Raw genomic sequence first — 17,873 nt, 5'->3', positions numbered from 1 at the left:
CAACTCACTAACTTGTAAACAATCTCTAAATTCATTGCTTCAAAGGTGATCTGTCTCATAGAATATGTACACGTTCTATACTCAATTTATTGAGACAACATTTGTATCCTTTCAATACTTTCAATTGGCATAAAATAGCTAACCTCTGACGAGTTGTACGAAACATGTACATATTTTCACTGTAAAATTGGTATGTTGCTATGGTAACATGTTTAAGGACTTTAGCCTGTATAAGAGTAAGTGGTTTCAATGCACGCAATTTCTGACTCTCTATTGCCAACAAGAAAAACTGATCAGACAAGTTTTGACTGGGAACGAGCAAGATCATTAATTGGACTTTTTGAATGGGTTGATCGAGGAGAGCCATCAACTATATCCATTGAATCAACTAATTTTTGATATTGAGGTAAACTTGATTCAATATGGGCCTTGCTACGATAAAGTATGTTCTGTAAATTGGCAAGTGTGTCCATAAAATCTTCTTCTTCAGGCATTACATCTTCTTCAGCTTCAATTTCTTCAATTAAAATATTTTCTAATTCTTTAGAACAACTTTGACATACTGGAACAAGTGTAAAAGAGCGAGGGGTTTATCCCCCAGGAAACCAGTCTTACCATTAAGAGCCCATTTAGCATTAAGCTCTACATCCCCAATAAATAAAATAACTTTCATCTCTTGTACATTTTGTACAATAGACTTGACCACAAACACGACAGTTGATTTTCTGGCCATCATTTTAAATGAAACATGACAATTTTGACATTGATGTGATTTACTGGGCTCAACCCAATGTGGTGACTTCTGCCAAGAGGGTACTTTATATTCTGACATAAAACTGTTAATGATACCTGTATTACTTTCATAACCAATAGTCAACGGTTCATTTCTCGCAAGATACGATCTCTCTTCCTTTACCAACTGTATTCAGAGCAGGAATGGGCATAGCAATTGATGTCTGTTCTTTGTGCGTTCTGAACTTGCTTTTACAGTTCTGAAATAAGTGAATTCATATTCCAGTCAGTAGATTGACCCATCTCTTGTTCTTCACTGGCAAAACAAGATGGGCAGACATGACAGAGAAACACCTAGACTTGGATCAGGAGTAGCATCAGGTGATAACTTACGACGATATCTTGTACAACTTCTACAAAATACTTCACCACACATACAACAATTTCTCTTACGGCTACCCAATCCAGTACATTTTCTTCTGACATTTTGGATCAGAGCAACGATCTGCTTTAGCCACATTTTTCCAGTGACTTCTCTTTAAAGTTTGTGTTGCTGTTGGTGTTAGACTCTCTTCTGGGACCTGATCTTTACTCTCAACGTGACCTAATTCGACAGGATAATCAACAAATGGAGATGAAGTTGATCTCTCATTATAAGCGACCATTCTCCGTAACATCTCACCATCAGCCATATCTGCATAACCTGGAGATCTGGAAAAGAACTTAGAGATGCTCTGATATGCAAAGAATAGGGAACTCCTCCACTAGCCATGAACTCTGTTTGCAAACAAGATCTACTACACCTCTAATTATCAGACATTGCTGACACACCTTTAATTAACTAGAATTTATTATCTTTTCCTCCACCCACTATAAAGGTAACCATGGAATCTGTGCCAGTGACATCTTCTCTGTCTTTTCTTCCATCATCCTCATCATCTGGACCAAATCCAACTTATCCCTCAGTACACCAAACAACAGGACTATTATCTGAGGTATGATTGTTTATAATATATTACGTAATAATCTCCTTCTCCTGTAGTCAGTATCAGAAGCTGCTATATTACAAGCTCTACAAAGTAATCTCACTACAACACCAACAATCACTGTGCCTCTACCCCTCAACCCACCCCCCAATTAATAGATTCCTTCAGTGACAAAGATGCATTCTGCTCTAAGTTCTATATTGACAGCATTAAATGGTTTATCTGGTCTACAAGCACACAAATGTTAATGGTAGATAGTGCTAATGTAATGTATATTATGTGATCTTTCTGTAGATGTTACCAGGAGCTGCTGGTGCATTGAGTGCATTAGCTCGGTTTCCCTTAGGAGCTAACGATATGTTAGAAGAGGAGCCACTTTATGTTAATGCTAAACAATATCATCGTATTTTTGAAACGACGTCAAGCACGAGCTAAGTTAGAAGCTGAAGGAAAAATTCCTAAAAATAGACAAGTTAGTTTTGATGTCATCATGATGTCATTTGTTGTTTTATTAATAGAAATATATATATGAGTCTCGTCATCTTCATGCACTTAAACGAAACCGTGGTGAATTTGGACGTTTCAAAAAGGAAGTTCAGCAAAAGACATTGTTGTCCCTACAGAAAAAGCCACACCACTTTAAAATCTGACAAGAGTCCAATAGAATCAGAAGCTTCAGAAGTAAATGATGAGGCACAACCTTCTCTGCCAATGGAGTTAAATTTAAGTGATGCTGATTTACAAAAAATGTTACAATCTAGTGGAGAAAAATGATGTAGAGGAAGCATTACGTGGTTTAATGAACAGTGGATTAGTAGATATGTCACATTGTACTTCATCATCAGAACATAATGAATGAATTAATAGTGTTTTTTAATATCATCACTTTCATCATAGACATGTTGACGATATATTGCTCTATTAGGAAGAAAATGGAGTGCTATAGTATCAATAACAGTGGCTGTTAGTGTTAATAAGCCAATACCAGATACCAACTTGAGTAATAACGTAGAAATGAGAATAACCCTAAGAATAAAACATAATTTTAATAATTATTTTGATGTTCTTACCAAGACTACCAGATTGTTCAAATTCAACTCGTATTGCATATCGTTTTCTCAATAATCTCCACTGATCAGTTGATGTAGCACTCTCAGATGAAAAATAGGGTAATACTTGTTTACAATTATAATCCATATAAGGTATATGACGGACATGATAAGTGTACTCAATATCACTAATAATAGAAATAATCATTAGGTAATTATAGGGTTTAACTCACCTTGTACCAAACCATGTATTAAACCAATTTGGTAATAAATGGAGACTCGAAGTACTGCCCTCTTTGACGAATATTTTGACCTTTGGCATTTATAGCATCACTTTTTTACATCAAGTCCAGCCACACCTCCAGCTAATAATAACTCTTGTAATGTTACTTTGTCAGGTTTTCCAGAACACTTAATTTTCGTATCATTTTCCCATCAATATTATTTAAATAACCTCTCATTTGTCTCTTTTGAAGCAGCCAACTGTTCTTGACCTTGATGATTAATAAAACGTGATGCTACAACAGCATGATCCACTTTAATAATAACATATTCAGGAGACTGAGTATAATAATGATCTTCTTTAACAATATTATATTCATCTTGAGGTGAAATTACTCTGACCTATTGACCTTTGTACTTTATCTTTTGCAAATGTCATGATAGTTACAGCTCGACCTTCCATTGGCAAGTTTAATTCTTGAGGATCTTTATATTGACATGTAATATTATTACAATATGGTAACAATGTGGGGTCAAATGATTCATTGGCAAAATCATCTGATACCATAACTCGAACTACTCCTGTGGATTAGTATCTATCTAGTATAGACAAGTTAGTAAATATTGAGAGTAATGGTAGGTTTCTTACCTCTAAATAGCCTTTACTGAAGACTATTTCACTTATTGTATAAAGAACTATTGCAACAGCTAATACATAATAGGCTATTCCCAATCTAGAGTCTTTTAGGATCACATATTTGTATGTCACATAACTCCACAAAGAGGACATCTTGAATAATTAACCCTGTGGATTAATTTTAATGAATTATTTATTGTTAATTGATTGTGGATTGTCATAGCAATTTTAGATCTGTTGAAATTTGTCCAAGGATAAAAAGGTTATTTTTATTCCGTTTTATCAAGCAATTTTTATCTTAAGTTAAGAAATATCAGAAATTTTTATCCCACCAACAAAAACTTAATTATAGGTCATAAAAATTTGCTGAAAATTTATATCCTTGTAATAATTGTGTTGAACAAACAAACTTTTTAAAGATATTCTGATATATTTGTCATAAAATAGTAGCACATAATTAATGCAAAAATAACAAAAAAAAATCAGCAGTAACTTCTCAAAGACAACTATGTAAGACAAAATTATGAAGAGTGTTTAGGTAATGATTTTTTATGTCTTAAGCCCTATAAAATTAAAATATGATAAAATTATTATATTTAGTAGTGTTGTTCTAGTTTGCTTAAGTAGGACTAGTTTTATTCTTGGCCATTAAAGTATAGCTTTTTATTTTAATGCTAGTAATCATATTCATAGTTACCGTTAATGAGATTCATAGTGCTACACAGTTGTGCCCCACAAGAGGCTGAAGACAAAATCTGACGTACATATATAAGCAAACTGAAACAGTCATGAGTGCCAGTGTGTTGTGGGCCAGCGTTCTGCATACATCAGACCTCTGAGATGGTTACCAGCATACTCTACGGAGTATCCGAAAGGCCGACTAGGATAGGGCTGGTAGTCTCCCTTTAAACGAGACGAGGCTGGTGTATTTGTGGTTCCCGGTTCCTGAATGCGAAATTCCCTAAGAGCTGGAATCCCGTACGGCTGGTTTTAAGTTAGGGCGACGCTCCAGCCAGGATTACCTCGCGAAGACGAGGGTTACCAAGCCAGGTGGCGGTCCCAGCTAGCAATAGCAGGGAATCCTGGAACCTAAGTGGAAGCCTGAGTGGGTGAGAGCGAGTAGGAATCGTTTGGGCAACACACAAGGGTTTTTTTTTTTAATAAATTTAGATTTATTTTGTGCATTAAGTCTGTGTAGACAGAGTCAGACAAATAGTGTTGTTAGTCTTGATGTACCTTACATGTACTATTCCAAAACTATTAAAAGTTTAACGATTGATAAGTATCATTGTATAATTTGGATAACCTAATAGCTGTGTACAATTGGGAATCGGCCATTTTGGTCAGGTAGGACAAAAATTTATAACACCAGACAAAAAATTTCAAAAGAAACAGTCAAGTTATTTTGTCCTAGGACAAACATTTTTTTGGGGGGGGGGGGGTGGGGGGGAGAGGGCAAATTTTTTCTTTACAAAACCTTTTGAATTTAATTTTAATAAATCATTTATTGTAACAATACATAATTATAATCAAAGGAAATTTTTGCATGGTCTATATCATGTGATTGTCATGTAACCTATATTACAATCATGTAATTGTCATGTGAGCCTAATAAATAGCAGGAGCAAATCCCACCTGGGCATTGCCAACGTCAAACTCAGTATAATATACGCCAATAAATACATCACCTAAGATCCAAAGAGAAGGTCCCTCAGGAAGAGTATCAAATCCAAGAAGACATATTTCCTCTCCACTATCATCAGATTGCTATAATAATGATATTAAAATGTATCTATGAGCTAATTTTGGAAAACCACACATTGTGCTATAATTTTAGAATGAACAGTAGTTGTGTATAGGCAGTTGCTATGCAGCCATTTTGTACAGGATGTATATCGTACTTGGTATCCAGGAAGAACAATCATTAAAGTATTTGGATTCCAAATTTGGTAAACAACATGGCTGAGTAGTAACCACACACACAAACCATTTTATTTAAAACCTTTTTAACATAACATGTGATTTTTTCAAATAACGTCAGATATACATCATATAGATCACTGACTTTGACAACATATTGATCTCCAGTAAGTTCATAAGTATATCCACCAATAGTAAATCCAACTTTAGGTAAGCTAGATACTTTGCTACAGTTAACAATATACTACAAAGAGATAAAGCCGTGCCTACTTATTGATAACATACCAGATTACCGTTAACAAGTTCTCCTCCCAATGTTTTACATAAGCTATAAATGTCATCAGTGGGTCCAACAATAAGGGATGTCCCCTGTATCAGCAATGGCTTGACAGCCACCTGTACATCCACCATTCTTTCCACTTACTGTTACCCTATAAATTAAAATAACGTATAATAACAGGGGCATCCCCCATAACTAGACTCAATTTACCATCCATACTAAATGCCAGTATGTCTTATCAGATAAAGGAACATAATTAACTGTTCCACTATAGTTGGGAGGGGGTCAGTGCCACCAAGTGCTAATTCTCCACCCAATTTTCCATTCTCATCTCTATAATAATGACATCATAAAAAACATCATACTATATTTCATATAGTACCTATCAAGATAAAATCCAAACACTGGTTTTGCTACAAGGCTTGATTCACCATATTGTTAAACACTGGTTGGGCTGCATCAACAGCAATGCTTGGACCAGGCCATTCCTAAAATGCCATCAAATTTTTGCATTTACAAATGTATCTCCAGGTTGTTCAACAGCTTCAGCAAACACTTGATTTATAACAGAAATACCAGCAACCTAGGTATATAGTTTAATGGACAAACACACACAATGGATATACTTACAGTGACTGTATCCTGACTCAAAAAATCCAGTCAAATTTCCAGTACCATATCTGATGGCAAATTGTTTGCCATTACTGACGTAAGTACTTGATTTATCGTGATTATATTTGCTGTGATGTTCTACAATATATATTACTAACACTTTAAAAGGGTTGGCTTACGACAGGCAATATCTTTTGGGTCACAGCGAGAACTTGGTACCCACAAATTAGAGGACCCAGTATCAAAAATAACAAGAAAATTTTGTGGGGGTGGTCCCAATCTCGATTTGTCCATAATATTCTGCCTACATGTATAAAACATTGCATGAATAGACTCCCAAACAGAAACCTGAATAGATGGTCTTTGTAATCAAGTTATTGATCTAAAGTTCATGTCCTATACTAAATATCCCCCAAGAATACCACAAATGTTATGTTAATGTCATGTGGTTACTGTCATATGATATCACCCTTTGTACCATCATTATTAGTGCCAGTACACATGTATTAATACAGTACACATGTATTAGTGCAGTACACATGTATTAGTGCGTACACATGTATTAAGTTATTATCTTTAAAAATAGTCATAAAAACATGAACTAAACATTTAACTTCAGTCATAGTTTTATTATAACTTAATTCTGAACTTTATATCAATCAATTTAAAACAAAATGCAGTATGTACTGGGAACTTCTCGTTATCATTATTGTATATACTTACATCAAGATAATTTGTTAATGGTTCAGGAACATCATTAGTTAATTGTACAGGAGGAGAAATGCCATATTTTGATAGAAGACGAGCTCGAGTTTGTGCTCTAGTCACGAAACTCGCTGTAAAGGGACTCTAAAGAGATACACAATATATATAATAATAATAATACTGCAAACTTTACTTAACTAATGTATTGTTACCTAATAAATCCCAAAGCACAAGAAATAAAGACAAGAAAAAACACAGGCTTTAATGAACATTTTAGACTGAAGAATTTCTTGTTTCTTTTATCTTTAGCTCCAATACTACTTCCTGCGAAACTGATGTAATATAAGAACACGTGGTTAAATTAGCAATAAAATAATGATTAGCAATATTACTTAATATTAAAATTAATGAATAATGTTAACATTAAAATGATATAAAATAGCGTTTATTATGATGATGTAGTACTTCCAGTTATTGTATTAGTTAGCCTGTTAAAATAGAACAATAAAAATGTTATAATGTAACACATACCATTCATATGGATACATACCATTCCATGGCTTCTTCTAGTCCATCTCCTTTAAGAGCTGATGTTTTTAAATATAGCCCATGTCCCTACGTTTAAGAGCTGATAAACCTAGAGCTGTTGATACTTCTGAAGGCGTCATAGCACCCTCAATATCCTATATATAACATATATGATATCATATGATGTCATGATGATGTCATACATCACCTACCTGTTTATTAGCAAACTAATAGAATGGCATCTTTTTAATTCTTCTTCCTATTAGCAAATTACTAGAGGATCTAATGAGAGGGGCTTACCTCTAACATACTAATTAATTTCTGATTTAGATATTGCTATTCTATCACGATCTGCACTATCCACAACATATATAATAGCATCTGTATTAGCATAGTAACAGCGCCAATATGGTCTATAGAATATAATATAACATATTACCTTATAAGGAGTTAAACTAACCTAATACTTGTCTGTCCCACCTAGATCCCAAACTAGATAAATAAAGATGTCATAATGACATAATCAATTAAGATGTGTGATACCTTGAAATTTTAAGTTTTTAAAAGTAACTGTCTCAACATTGAAACCAATAGCTAATAAGAAGAGAATTAAGGGGTGTGGTTAGTTCATAATGTTCACGTACTGGGAATAGTAGTGACGACCTCCCCCACTTGTAATCTTATCATATAATAACAGTATATAACAATAGTAAATATCGTTACCTGTATAATATAGTGGTTTTACCCGCTCCATCAAGACCTAATATTAAATTCGAGTCTCCTTTGAGCCCCAAAGTCCAGAAAAAAGTCTTGAGAATAAACTTCCTTTAATATCAGAAAATAATCTTAATGTTAGCAATAAGTGACTTACCCATTATTGATGTCACGTCAAATGAGCATTAATTCGAAAATTGAAAAGGCATTAATTAGAATCTACTTTGATGCCGAGTGTGAATTTGGTGTAAAAACTTCTAATTGACCAGTTAGTCAACAGTTAATATGGATACATCTCTTCAAGCTAAACTGATAAGTATACATCTTAAAGAAGGAGAGAGTCCTGAAAAGATCAACAAAGAATTTTAAGGAGGTTAAAAAAGTTAGAGAAATCACCCACAACAACAAGTCATGTTAAAGGGATTAATGGATTAGTAATAGATGATGTATACCGTTGTTGTTAGTAACTCACAGTATATTGTATTTCTTATGAAAGATGGGCGTGTCTGTCGCCTACGAGTGTCCTCATCTTCTAAGCTAACTCGGTATCAATTGGTACCTGAAATAACATCAAGGCGATCACATGATCCCAGTTTTCAAGTCTTGTCTGATGCAGAATATGCTAGACGGTCTACAAGCTCAATTTGGATCAAGAGAGATCGAGTCATCCTGGTCGATTTAATCGTGAGTTAGATATTTTACGAGGTTTAAATAATAGTACAGCTTTATCTTATGTGGCCCTACCCTCTTGGAATCCTTCATCTCCACCTCCTCTGGTACCCTCTCAACTAAATACTAATTTTACAGTAGCACCTTCTTCACCTACTTATAGCCCGCCTCTCCTACCTATGTTCCTGGTTCTCCTGTTTATACTCCAATTAATGCCCCTTACTCTGTATCTTTTTCTTCATCATTACAAGATTATCGGCCACCTTCACCTCTCCATCTTCTTGAACCTGCGCTTGGGAGACAATCAAGTGAGGGGCGATGGCAGCCACACCCACTCCAGTAATTGGAGATACACAGATGGACATGAGAGATGCTTCAGAGGAAAATAAATTACGTTCCAATGAATCAAGTCAAATGTCAAAAGCTAAAGAGGAGGTGTGGGCCTGATATTGGAACACTTGAATGGTTAATTGTTAAACAGTATGTTCTTAATATAGCTATGATGTAATTATGATGTTATTCACTTAGAACCCAGATTCCCTGAGTTCTGATAGTCAGTTTTCTCATGCAGCTGCCTTGCATTCTGAAATATTATTAGTGGGAGGGGCTACAGGTCAATTATATTCATGGCCATGTGGAATGGGTGTAGTCAATCCTCAACCACACCCACTCAACGGAGAGTTGGAGCTACAAGACGACAGAATTGTTTTGTTATCATCTAATGAAATTAAGAGCATCTTTGGTCACAGAGTCTGGACGAACAGCAACATTTTATGATCAAATGTTAAGAAGTAAGACCCTTAATAATTAAAATTATATTAACTGTTGACGTATTTAGGTTGTTCTGAGAGTGGCACACCCCCTTTAATTAATTCTCTTTCACATTCCGCTATTGTTTATCCTGAATTTGTTAATGATCCTGTTACCTCTTTATCAGTATCTGAATTTATTACCATTGCCATGACAACAAGTGCAAAGTATATTGGTGGTAAGATTATTGATTGCATTTAATAATTATTACCTTAATTACAGGGGTCTATGTCCACAAGCTAAATCATCAATATCTCTATCTGATGACCACACACCCTCATCAACAAGCACTATAACACAAGGCTCATTAGTTCGTCTCAAAAATGGACCTCCCTGTGGTTGCTAATGCCCTCGTTCTTCAATGTTCCAAGACCCACGGCCCTCGTGTTGGTCAGACTGTTAATATTATTGAGCAGAGCAGTCTTGATCCAACAACAACTGTACTTGTAAAAGTGTTACATCATCCTGGTCTCAAAGATCAAGTCTATGAGAGGTCTAGAAGTTTGGAAAACAATCTGATGTTGTCTTTCTTGATGATTCTCCTGCTGTGTTAGGTCGTGTAGTAGCTGTTGATAACAATCAAGCTATTATTGACATATCATATGCTCATGAAACACAAAGTACTTCCTCTAAAAGTCAAGGTTCTTTAAAAGTCTTTAAAGTATCAGAACTGGCTTTATGTGTTGGTGTTGATTCTAATCTCTCTAATGAGACCACACCCCCTACAACAACAAGGAGCCTCAGTCGTCATGTTGCTGGTATTGTTCAACATCATCCAGTGTGTCTACTAGACCCAGCCCCTCATTATCAGTCATTGATGATATTAATGAAGGTAGTATGTCCACTCGTACACATTAGTAGGGTTTTCCCCACTAGCTATTCATCCAACAAACAGTGGTCCTTATCTTTTAGTTAAAAGATGTTCCGATGATAAAGCATTTATCATATGTACTAATGGGACCTCTTCAGGATTGTTACAGAGTTCATCATTTGTTGCTGTGGGTGGGGCGTGACCAAAAACCTCACAAATGTACTATTGAAGAAGAAAGTTGTCATTCTAAAGAGTGTGGGTTGGAGGCGTGGTTTTTGGAGAAAGTATCCACTCCCATACCTAATGAGAAAGGAAAAAGAGGAGGAAGGAAGAGAAGCGCAAGTTAGCTCAGCGAGATATTTTGACAGAAACATCTACTGATGTCTTTCCTTTAAATCTTTGTCAAAAAACAGCATCTTTTATAAACCTATATAATTCTGAAGTCCTTTGTCTACAAGATATTCATGGTATCCTCATTCCTATACCAGCTGGACTCAAGCTTAAACCTACTCAGCCTCGTTTCCATGACCGCATATCTGGCTGGTTATCACCTGGTCAAAGCCGTGAGCCTACATTGTCGTTACCTTATAAGGGCATAGTATGTCGCCAATATACTGTAAATGGTAGCAATAAGAAGTTCTATTGTTAACAGTTGGTAAGTCAGTGTACATACAGATAATGTAATAGTCTTTCTCTCCCCTGCAGTACCTAAATTAACTAAATTGTTGCCTGCTGTTATGAAAATGGATACTCTCGGTGTAGAAAGAATTATTCAAATTATTGCCAACAACAGTCAAGTGTCTTCATCAAATGGAGTAGAGTCTAATGAGAATGACCCTGATGTAACACCAGCTAAACGACCCATGCTAAAAACATGAGTCATAATGATGTCACAGCTTCTGCGACTCACTTGATGAGGATATTGATATGGAAAATAAACCAAGTGAAATAGAGTTTTCTTCTCAAATGAGTATTGATACTGAGCTATGTTTTGATCCTCAGACTCAGTCCTGGTATGGGTTTTCAGTCTTACACGTGATGTCTTATACGAATGTACAGCTCATAATTGTAACATACTTCATGTTTGTACAGCAAGAAGAGATGATGATGACAAATATAGTAAACAATTCATTCCATTCAAAGGTATTATATATCAAAAATTGTATTTAATGCATTTTTATATATTAGGAGATATGGGTCTATCTTATCAGAGTATGACAGCTTATCCTGAATACCATCAGACTAGTTTTGAAGAGTTACGTCACACGTATTATAGTAAGAGAGGATATGATCTCTCCTCCCCTGATATGAAACGAGACTGGCAAGATTTAGTTTATGCTCAAGTGATGATTTTAGATACTTTTTGTCTTGCGAAGCCATTAAGAATGATGTTGTCAAATTAGTGAGTCATATGACTGTCACATGATGTAAATTTGAATATTCCTATTTTATGTAGCTCTGTCAAAAGAATGCCTTTGGGTGAGACACCATTCATGACAGCGCTAGCTTACCAGAACTTCACTGAGCTTTGAAAATTATTAATTTTATTGACGACATTATCTCAACCTCCTCAGCAGATAACGAGTCATTGTTTGAACAAGCAATTTTAAACAAGAAATCGAGAGGGACTTACTCCACTTCAAATGTTTTTTGCTAGTTATGGTAGTTGCTATGATACTCTCAATATGAAAACTTTATGTGTCAAGTTTACCACTGGGCTATACTGCTCAACAACTTCTTTCTCTCTTTAAAGAATGCTACCCATCAGTTTATCGAGCTGAGGTCACTCAAGATTTAGATGAAGACCTTGACAATGAGTCTACAGAACCAGAATCTGAAGATGAGGACTGACCCTCAATTATCTGCTGTTGGATTAACTAGTAGTACTGGAAATGTTACTAGACTTCAAGGACCACCCCAAATTCAGGACTGGTTGATAACAATATTCCATTAAGGGGTGTGGTCTATTTTAGCGATATTCATCAGTTGAGAGCAGCTCATCAGGAAATGCAAGACTTTCGAGTATTTTCTAATTACAATAGCTCTCGTGGAGGTAGTTTTTGGACAAGCTCATTCTGTGAGCTTTCTCAGTGTGGGCTTAGAACCAGAGGAAACAAAGAAGAAGAAAAATATACAGGAGAAGAAGGATTTCCTACTTTATTGGACGTTGGTCATGGTATTGTCTCTCGTGTGACCCTGCCAGAAGGATACGAGGTGGAGGATTTAGAGTTGGTTGGGGTACTAATAAGCCTGCCGTTAACATGGAAGCTAAAAGAGAGGCTAGAAATAAAGTAAGTGGCCAAATTACTAGCAATATATTATAATTTGTATTGTTTCCTTGTAGAAAGCATCTGCTTGTCTTCGTGAAGCTGCTAGTCTACTTTGTGTTTTACTCTCTAAACCAGAAATTGTTACTGCTCAAGACAAACAATGGAGAGACAACAGTTACTTCACTTATACACAATCAACGTTGCCTTAGTTCTTTTAAAAAGCTAAGTTGTTCTCCACCTTATTCTAAACATCGCCGCCCACTTATACCTAATTCAAAATCTGATAAGAAAGATGAGACCTCTATAATACCAGGTTCTATGATAGCACTAATGAATGAACCTCTTGATGTCATTAATGTGAACACACTGTTTCTGATGAAAAATCAACAAAGCTAGAAGTATTTGGAGCAGATCCGTGTTAATAATGAGACCACGCCCACATCATTATGGAGACCATTTGGAACTGAGACAGCCTCAGAAAACAGGTCCTGTGTTTGAAATTTGGAGAAGGTAATCCAGATAGCGAACTGCCTCAACCTACTACTACTCCTGTAGCTTCAATAGCCCCACCCACTTCTCTACCTCGTCAAGATTGTGATACCTGTGCCCTTCATGGGATAGAATACTTGACAGGTTATGATCTTGTTGCATAACTTGTACATGAATTGGCCTATACTCGTGACAACGATTCTCGGATTTAACCCTTTAGTATCTCATCCAACTCCACCCATTCCACATCAATTCAGGACTTGGATAATTTTGTTACCAGTTTGTTCGTAAGCAATGAGTGCAGTTTTAATAATGGCCATCCTCTCCTGTCTCAGTAAAAATATGAACGCTGCTTTAGCTAATGGAGAGAAATTGTCTTCTGTTGATATTCATAACATGGAGGGGATTACCCTGGTAATTTAGCATTATATGTAGGGATGAGATACTTGGGTGCTGTAGTTCGTACGTTAGCTTTAGAACATAGTCGTGTCAAAGGAACTCTTGTTGAGTTACCATCTTCACGTGATCGTATGAGAAGCCAGCTATTACAAGGACGATTAATTCATGACATGATAAAGTGAGTGTTCCCCTGTCATTAATAATCATTAATTAAATCATTTCTTTATATAGAACTACATTGACTTCATTCTCATGGTTAGCAGTTGATGTGATGGCTAGAGCTGCTGAAACAGCTTGTCTTCCCAGTTAGAATGGGTGTTGCTAAGCCATTGGAGCAAGCTCTGTTACAAATGATTACCAATCACATCGTATGCATTTCTTCAATGAGATCTATTACAGAGAGAGGTCTGAATAGAACACGATCTCTTGTTAGACAATTTCATGTACGATCAGCTTTAGTTGGTACTGAAGAACCACATGTACTTACTCAAAAAACCACACCCACTCCACCAATATCAGGTATAAAATTAATACCTCAGCATCGTGGAAGTCAGTTATCTCAAGAAGAGGAGTTTGGTATGGATCTCTCTGACTCTGATGTACCAGATACTGCTAATGATAGCTTTGAAGGAACTCCTGTTGTTCGAGGGTACACACCCCATGCTGAAGTCTATGCCTCTAATGATTACATACGACCTAACTTGTTCATTTTGGTGACAGCAGTAGTTCTGATGAAGATGATCCATTTGGTGACATCGTGGAGAGAGGGACTAGGTCGCCATGGTAATACTAATGCTCGAGGTGGAGAGATGGAGAATCTGAGATGGATGGTATATATCCATATGCCTGGGCTCTTGATGGACGTCGTATTGGAGAGAATACTCCTGTTGTCCGTCCTGCATCACCTACATCAATTTTGTAAGTCAGTACTATTAGCGTTAATTTTTATAATACAATATAGTTTGGACATGGTGAGATAACCACACCCCTTTGTACCAATACCAAGTATACGATTTGGTTCAGGGTTTTTAGCTCGTAGTTTTTCTCGTGTCACAAAAGATCTTGTCGACATTGGTTCATGCTCTTTTGCTGTTCACCAAGACGTCCTCTTGTAAGTTCATCGTTACTTGTATAATAGTAGGGGCATGATGCTATGTCTCCTTCCTCATAGTATGTTATAAAATTTACCTGATGATGTCATTCCTCCATTAATTGAGTCTACAATTACGACATTAGACAAAACATGGAGTTGGTTAGTTGATGTATTAGATGTAGCTGAAGGACAACTAAAAAAAGGAAAATGTTTGACACTCAAGTAAGTTATAATGTTATATTTTAATAGATGCTTGTTTAACAACTTAGCGCTATGTGGCTACATTACGTGGAAGTATTCGAGCTACGTCACCATCTACTACCTCCTCTGTTGTACAGAGAATTATCTCCCGTACTGCTAGTAAAAGTTTTATAGGTTCAACGCCTGGAGAATATATCACTTATCTCTTACGTAGTCAGACTCACGAAGACGAGGGTTTGTCTACCTGTTATTGATCTGTATGGGTAAGTGTAAGGCATTAATTAGAATTGTCAGTGTCTTTTTTTTAGATATGAACATGTTGTTTATATACTGGATGGTTTGATGTATACTCTAAATAACTGGCCAAAGATGCAAACTCAAGGTCTCTTGAATAAAACGATGATGTCATCACAGACTAATGAGAATGCAAATCAGATGCTAAGACTGATGATGATGTTGAAATCTGTCTTCTCGTAAACGAAGTGCATCTGAAGAACGTTTCTTTGCACGTACTGAATCTATTGTTGATAGTGAAGAAGAAGTTCAAAGTGTAATGCCGAGTTCTTTGGTACAGCTGCTAGTCCAGTACCATCAGTGGACCACTTCAGAAGCCTTTCCTTTAGCAAAACAACCTCACTTGTTAAAACCTTATGCTCGTAAAGAACAATTATTTAGTATCCTAATCCAACATTAGAAACAAGTCAAAAAGAAAGTAGACATGTCAAAAACTCTGTCCCACCTCTTGAATTACCTATCTCTTATATGCATCTAAATAAGAGGTATTTATTTTTATGCTATATTGAACTGTGACTCCACCCTTTTTATTAGGACTATTAAACAGCCGGTCACTTTACAATGGACAACAGAGGAGACATTGAAACGTTTGGAACACATCCATTAGGTGTTTTTGCACATATCTTTTTAGCTGAGGGTCCAGGCAGTGAGAGAGATAACTTCTCAATGCTAGAGCTGGATTTGCCAGTAGAATGGCACGCTTCAGACATCAGGTAAGAGTAAAGTGGGTGTGGCCAATTGTTAGTATACTCTCAGGTGTCACAATTGTTTGAGTCCACTCAAACTGACGTGGTGATTGGCCATCAGTCTCTAATACTCTGTCCATACGTGTGAGACGAGATCATCTATTAGAGGATGCACTGGAATATCTAGGACATGTTATTCAAGCTATTAGCCCACCCACTATTTAGTGTCTGTTCTTTTATAGATGACAAAGTTCCATTATAGTCAGATTAGAGTTAAATTTGAGGGAGAAGACGGATCTGGTCCTGGAGTTTAATGAGGGTTCTTTGCATCTCTTGCTAATGCCATCAAACATTGTGATATCGTAAGTATCTCTTTAATTCTTCTCACATCACACGAGTCTATTTTGTAGACCAACCTCCATGTAATAAAATTGGAGGATTGTTTTATCAACCTGGTAAAGAACCTAACAGTCTGGTCTCTTTGCTCCTCAGCCTTTTGTGATCCTCAAACTTGTTCGTCTGTTAAGTCTTTCAGCTCTTCGCAGTCAACGACTAATATTTTTAAAGCCATTGGTCGATTTATAGACCTATGTTTTTGGTTCAAGCACACAATTCCTTTTATGGTGTGTCGTCATGTAGCCAAATATTTATTGGACAGGTATTGCCCCTACAATAACATCTCTTAATAAGATTATTGGGTTGAATATAGGGACTCTGCATGGCATGATCTTGCACTTTCTACAATGCTGACGTTGTATGAAGGACTCGAAGAATGATGATGATGCAAAAAGTGGAAAAAGAAAGAAGAATTTCAAGGAACTTACTGTTGCTATTTTGAGGTACGAGTTTTACAAAGTTTATTTTAAAATACGAAACCAAAAAAGCTCGCACCTGGGGTGTGGCTCGAACCACCAACCTTTCGGTTAACAGCCGAACGCGCTAACCGATTGCGCCACAAGTGCTTGCTTGAGAATGTATGTGAACTTGTTTTCCAATATTTTCCTCTTCAGGCTCCAGTGTCTGGTCAACTACTCACAGGACAATCTACAGAGACTGTATTCACAGATCTCATACAGGAGGTTCTAAATACCAGTTACTCCAGACAGAGTTGAAGAATATGTTCGGTATTTAATATATCAGTTTAATGTGTAGTGTGATCTATCTTTCTTGTAGTCTCTATGCTAGGTTTGGTAATGGTAGGTTTGTATACGTGATGGCTCAGTCAATGAGGAGTGGTCTAAAATGATGTTATACCACCTGAATTATTAGTAGGGACTAACTGCTGAGTAAAAGCTCTCCTAATAGCAAATGTACTCATATACTATTTTGTAGGATTTTCAACTTTTGTTATCTGGAGATTCAGCTAGTATATCATTGCAAAGACTAAAATCTGTTCATGAAGTTATTAAATACATCATGGTGGACCTCCTAACATATGTGATCGATTGAAAAAGTAAACCAATTATAGAATTCTTATATTCTGATATGGTGTCTCAGAATGTGCTGGCAGTTGTCAGTCACATGAAACAATACTCAATAAGACAACCAGCTCCTCTACGAGTTGCCACAGGCAGTGCATCCTTACGCTATATCCTACCAAGAACTTGTAAGTACTTACTACTAATTTATTATACTCCATTATTTTTCTAAGCTTCTGTTTTATTAATTTGGGGTTTGGAGGTGGTAATCAGACCTTTACCTGTTCTTTTCAATTTAGTCAACTAGCATTCCCTTTCTTCCTTTTATAACTTAAGGAAAACTTGCAA

At 36.2% G+C, this 17,873-nt stretch overlaps 1 non-coding gene and 1 pseudogene across 1 annotated transcript; both read right to left on the bottom strand.

Annotated features, from left to right (window-relative positions):
- Positions 1 to 5,234: 5,234 nt before the first annotated feature.
- LOC121392243 lies at positions 5,235 to 9,419 on the bottom strand (annotated as a pseudogene).
- Positions 9,420 to 16,993: 7,574 nt separating this feature from the next.
- Positions 16,994 to 17,069, bottom strand: Trnan-guu. The gene has a single exon. It is a non-coding gene; the product is annotated as a tRNA-Asn (tRNA).
- Between the last annotated feature and the right edge of the window lie 804 nt (positions 17,070 to 17,873).

Source organism: Gigantopelta aegis, unplaced genomic scaffold, assembly GCF_016097555.1.
Source record: "Gigantopelta aegis isolate Gae_Host unplaced genomic scaffold, Gae_host_genome ctg3565_pilon_pilon, whole genome shotgun sequence".
Taxonomy (NCBI): domain Eukaryota; kingdom Metazoa; phylum Mollusca; class Gastropoda; order Neomphalida; family Peltospiridae; genus Gigantopelta; species Gigantopelta aegis.
The sequence above is the reverse complement of the archived record's forward strand: the minus strand, read 5'-3'. Positions and strand labels throughout refer to the sequence as shown.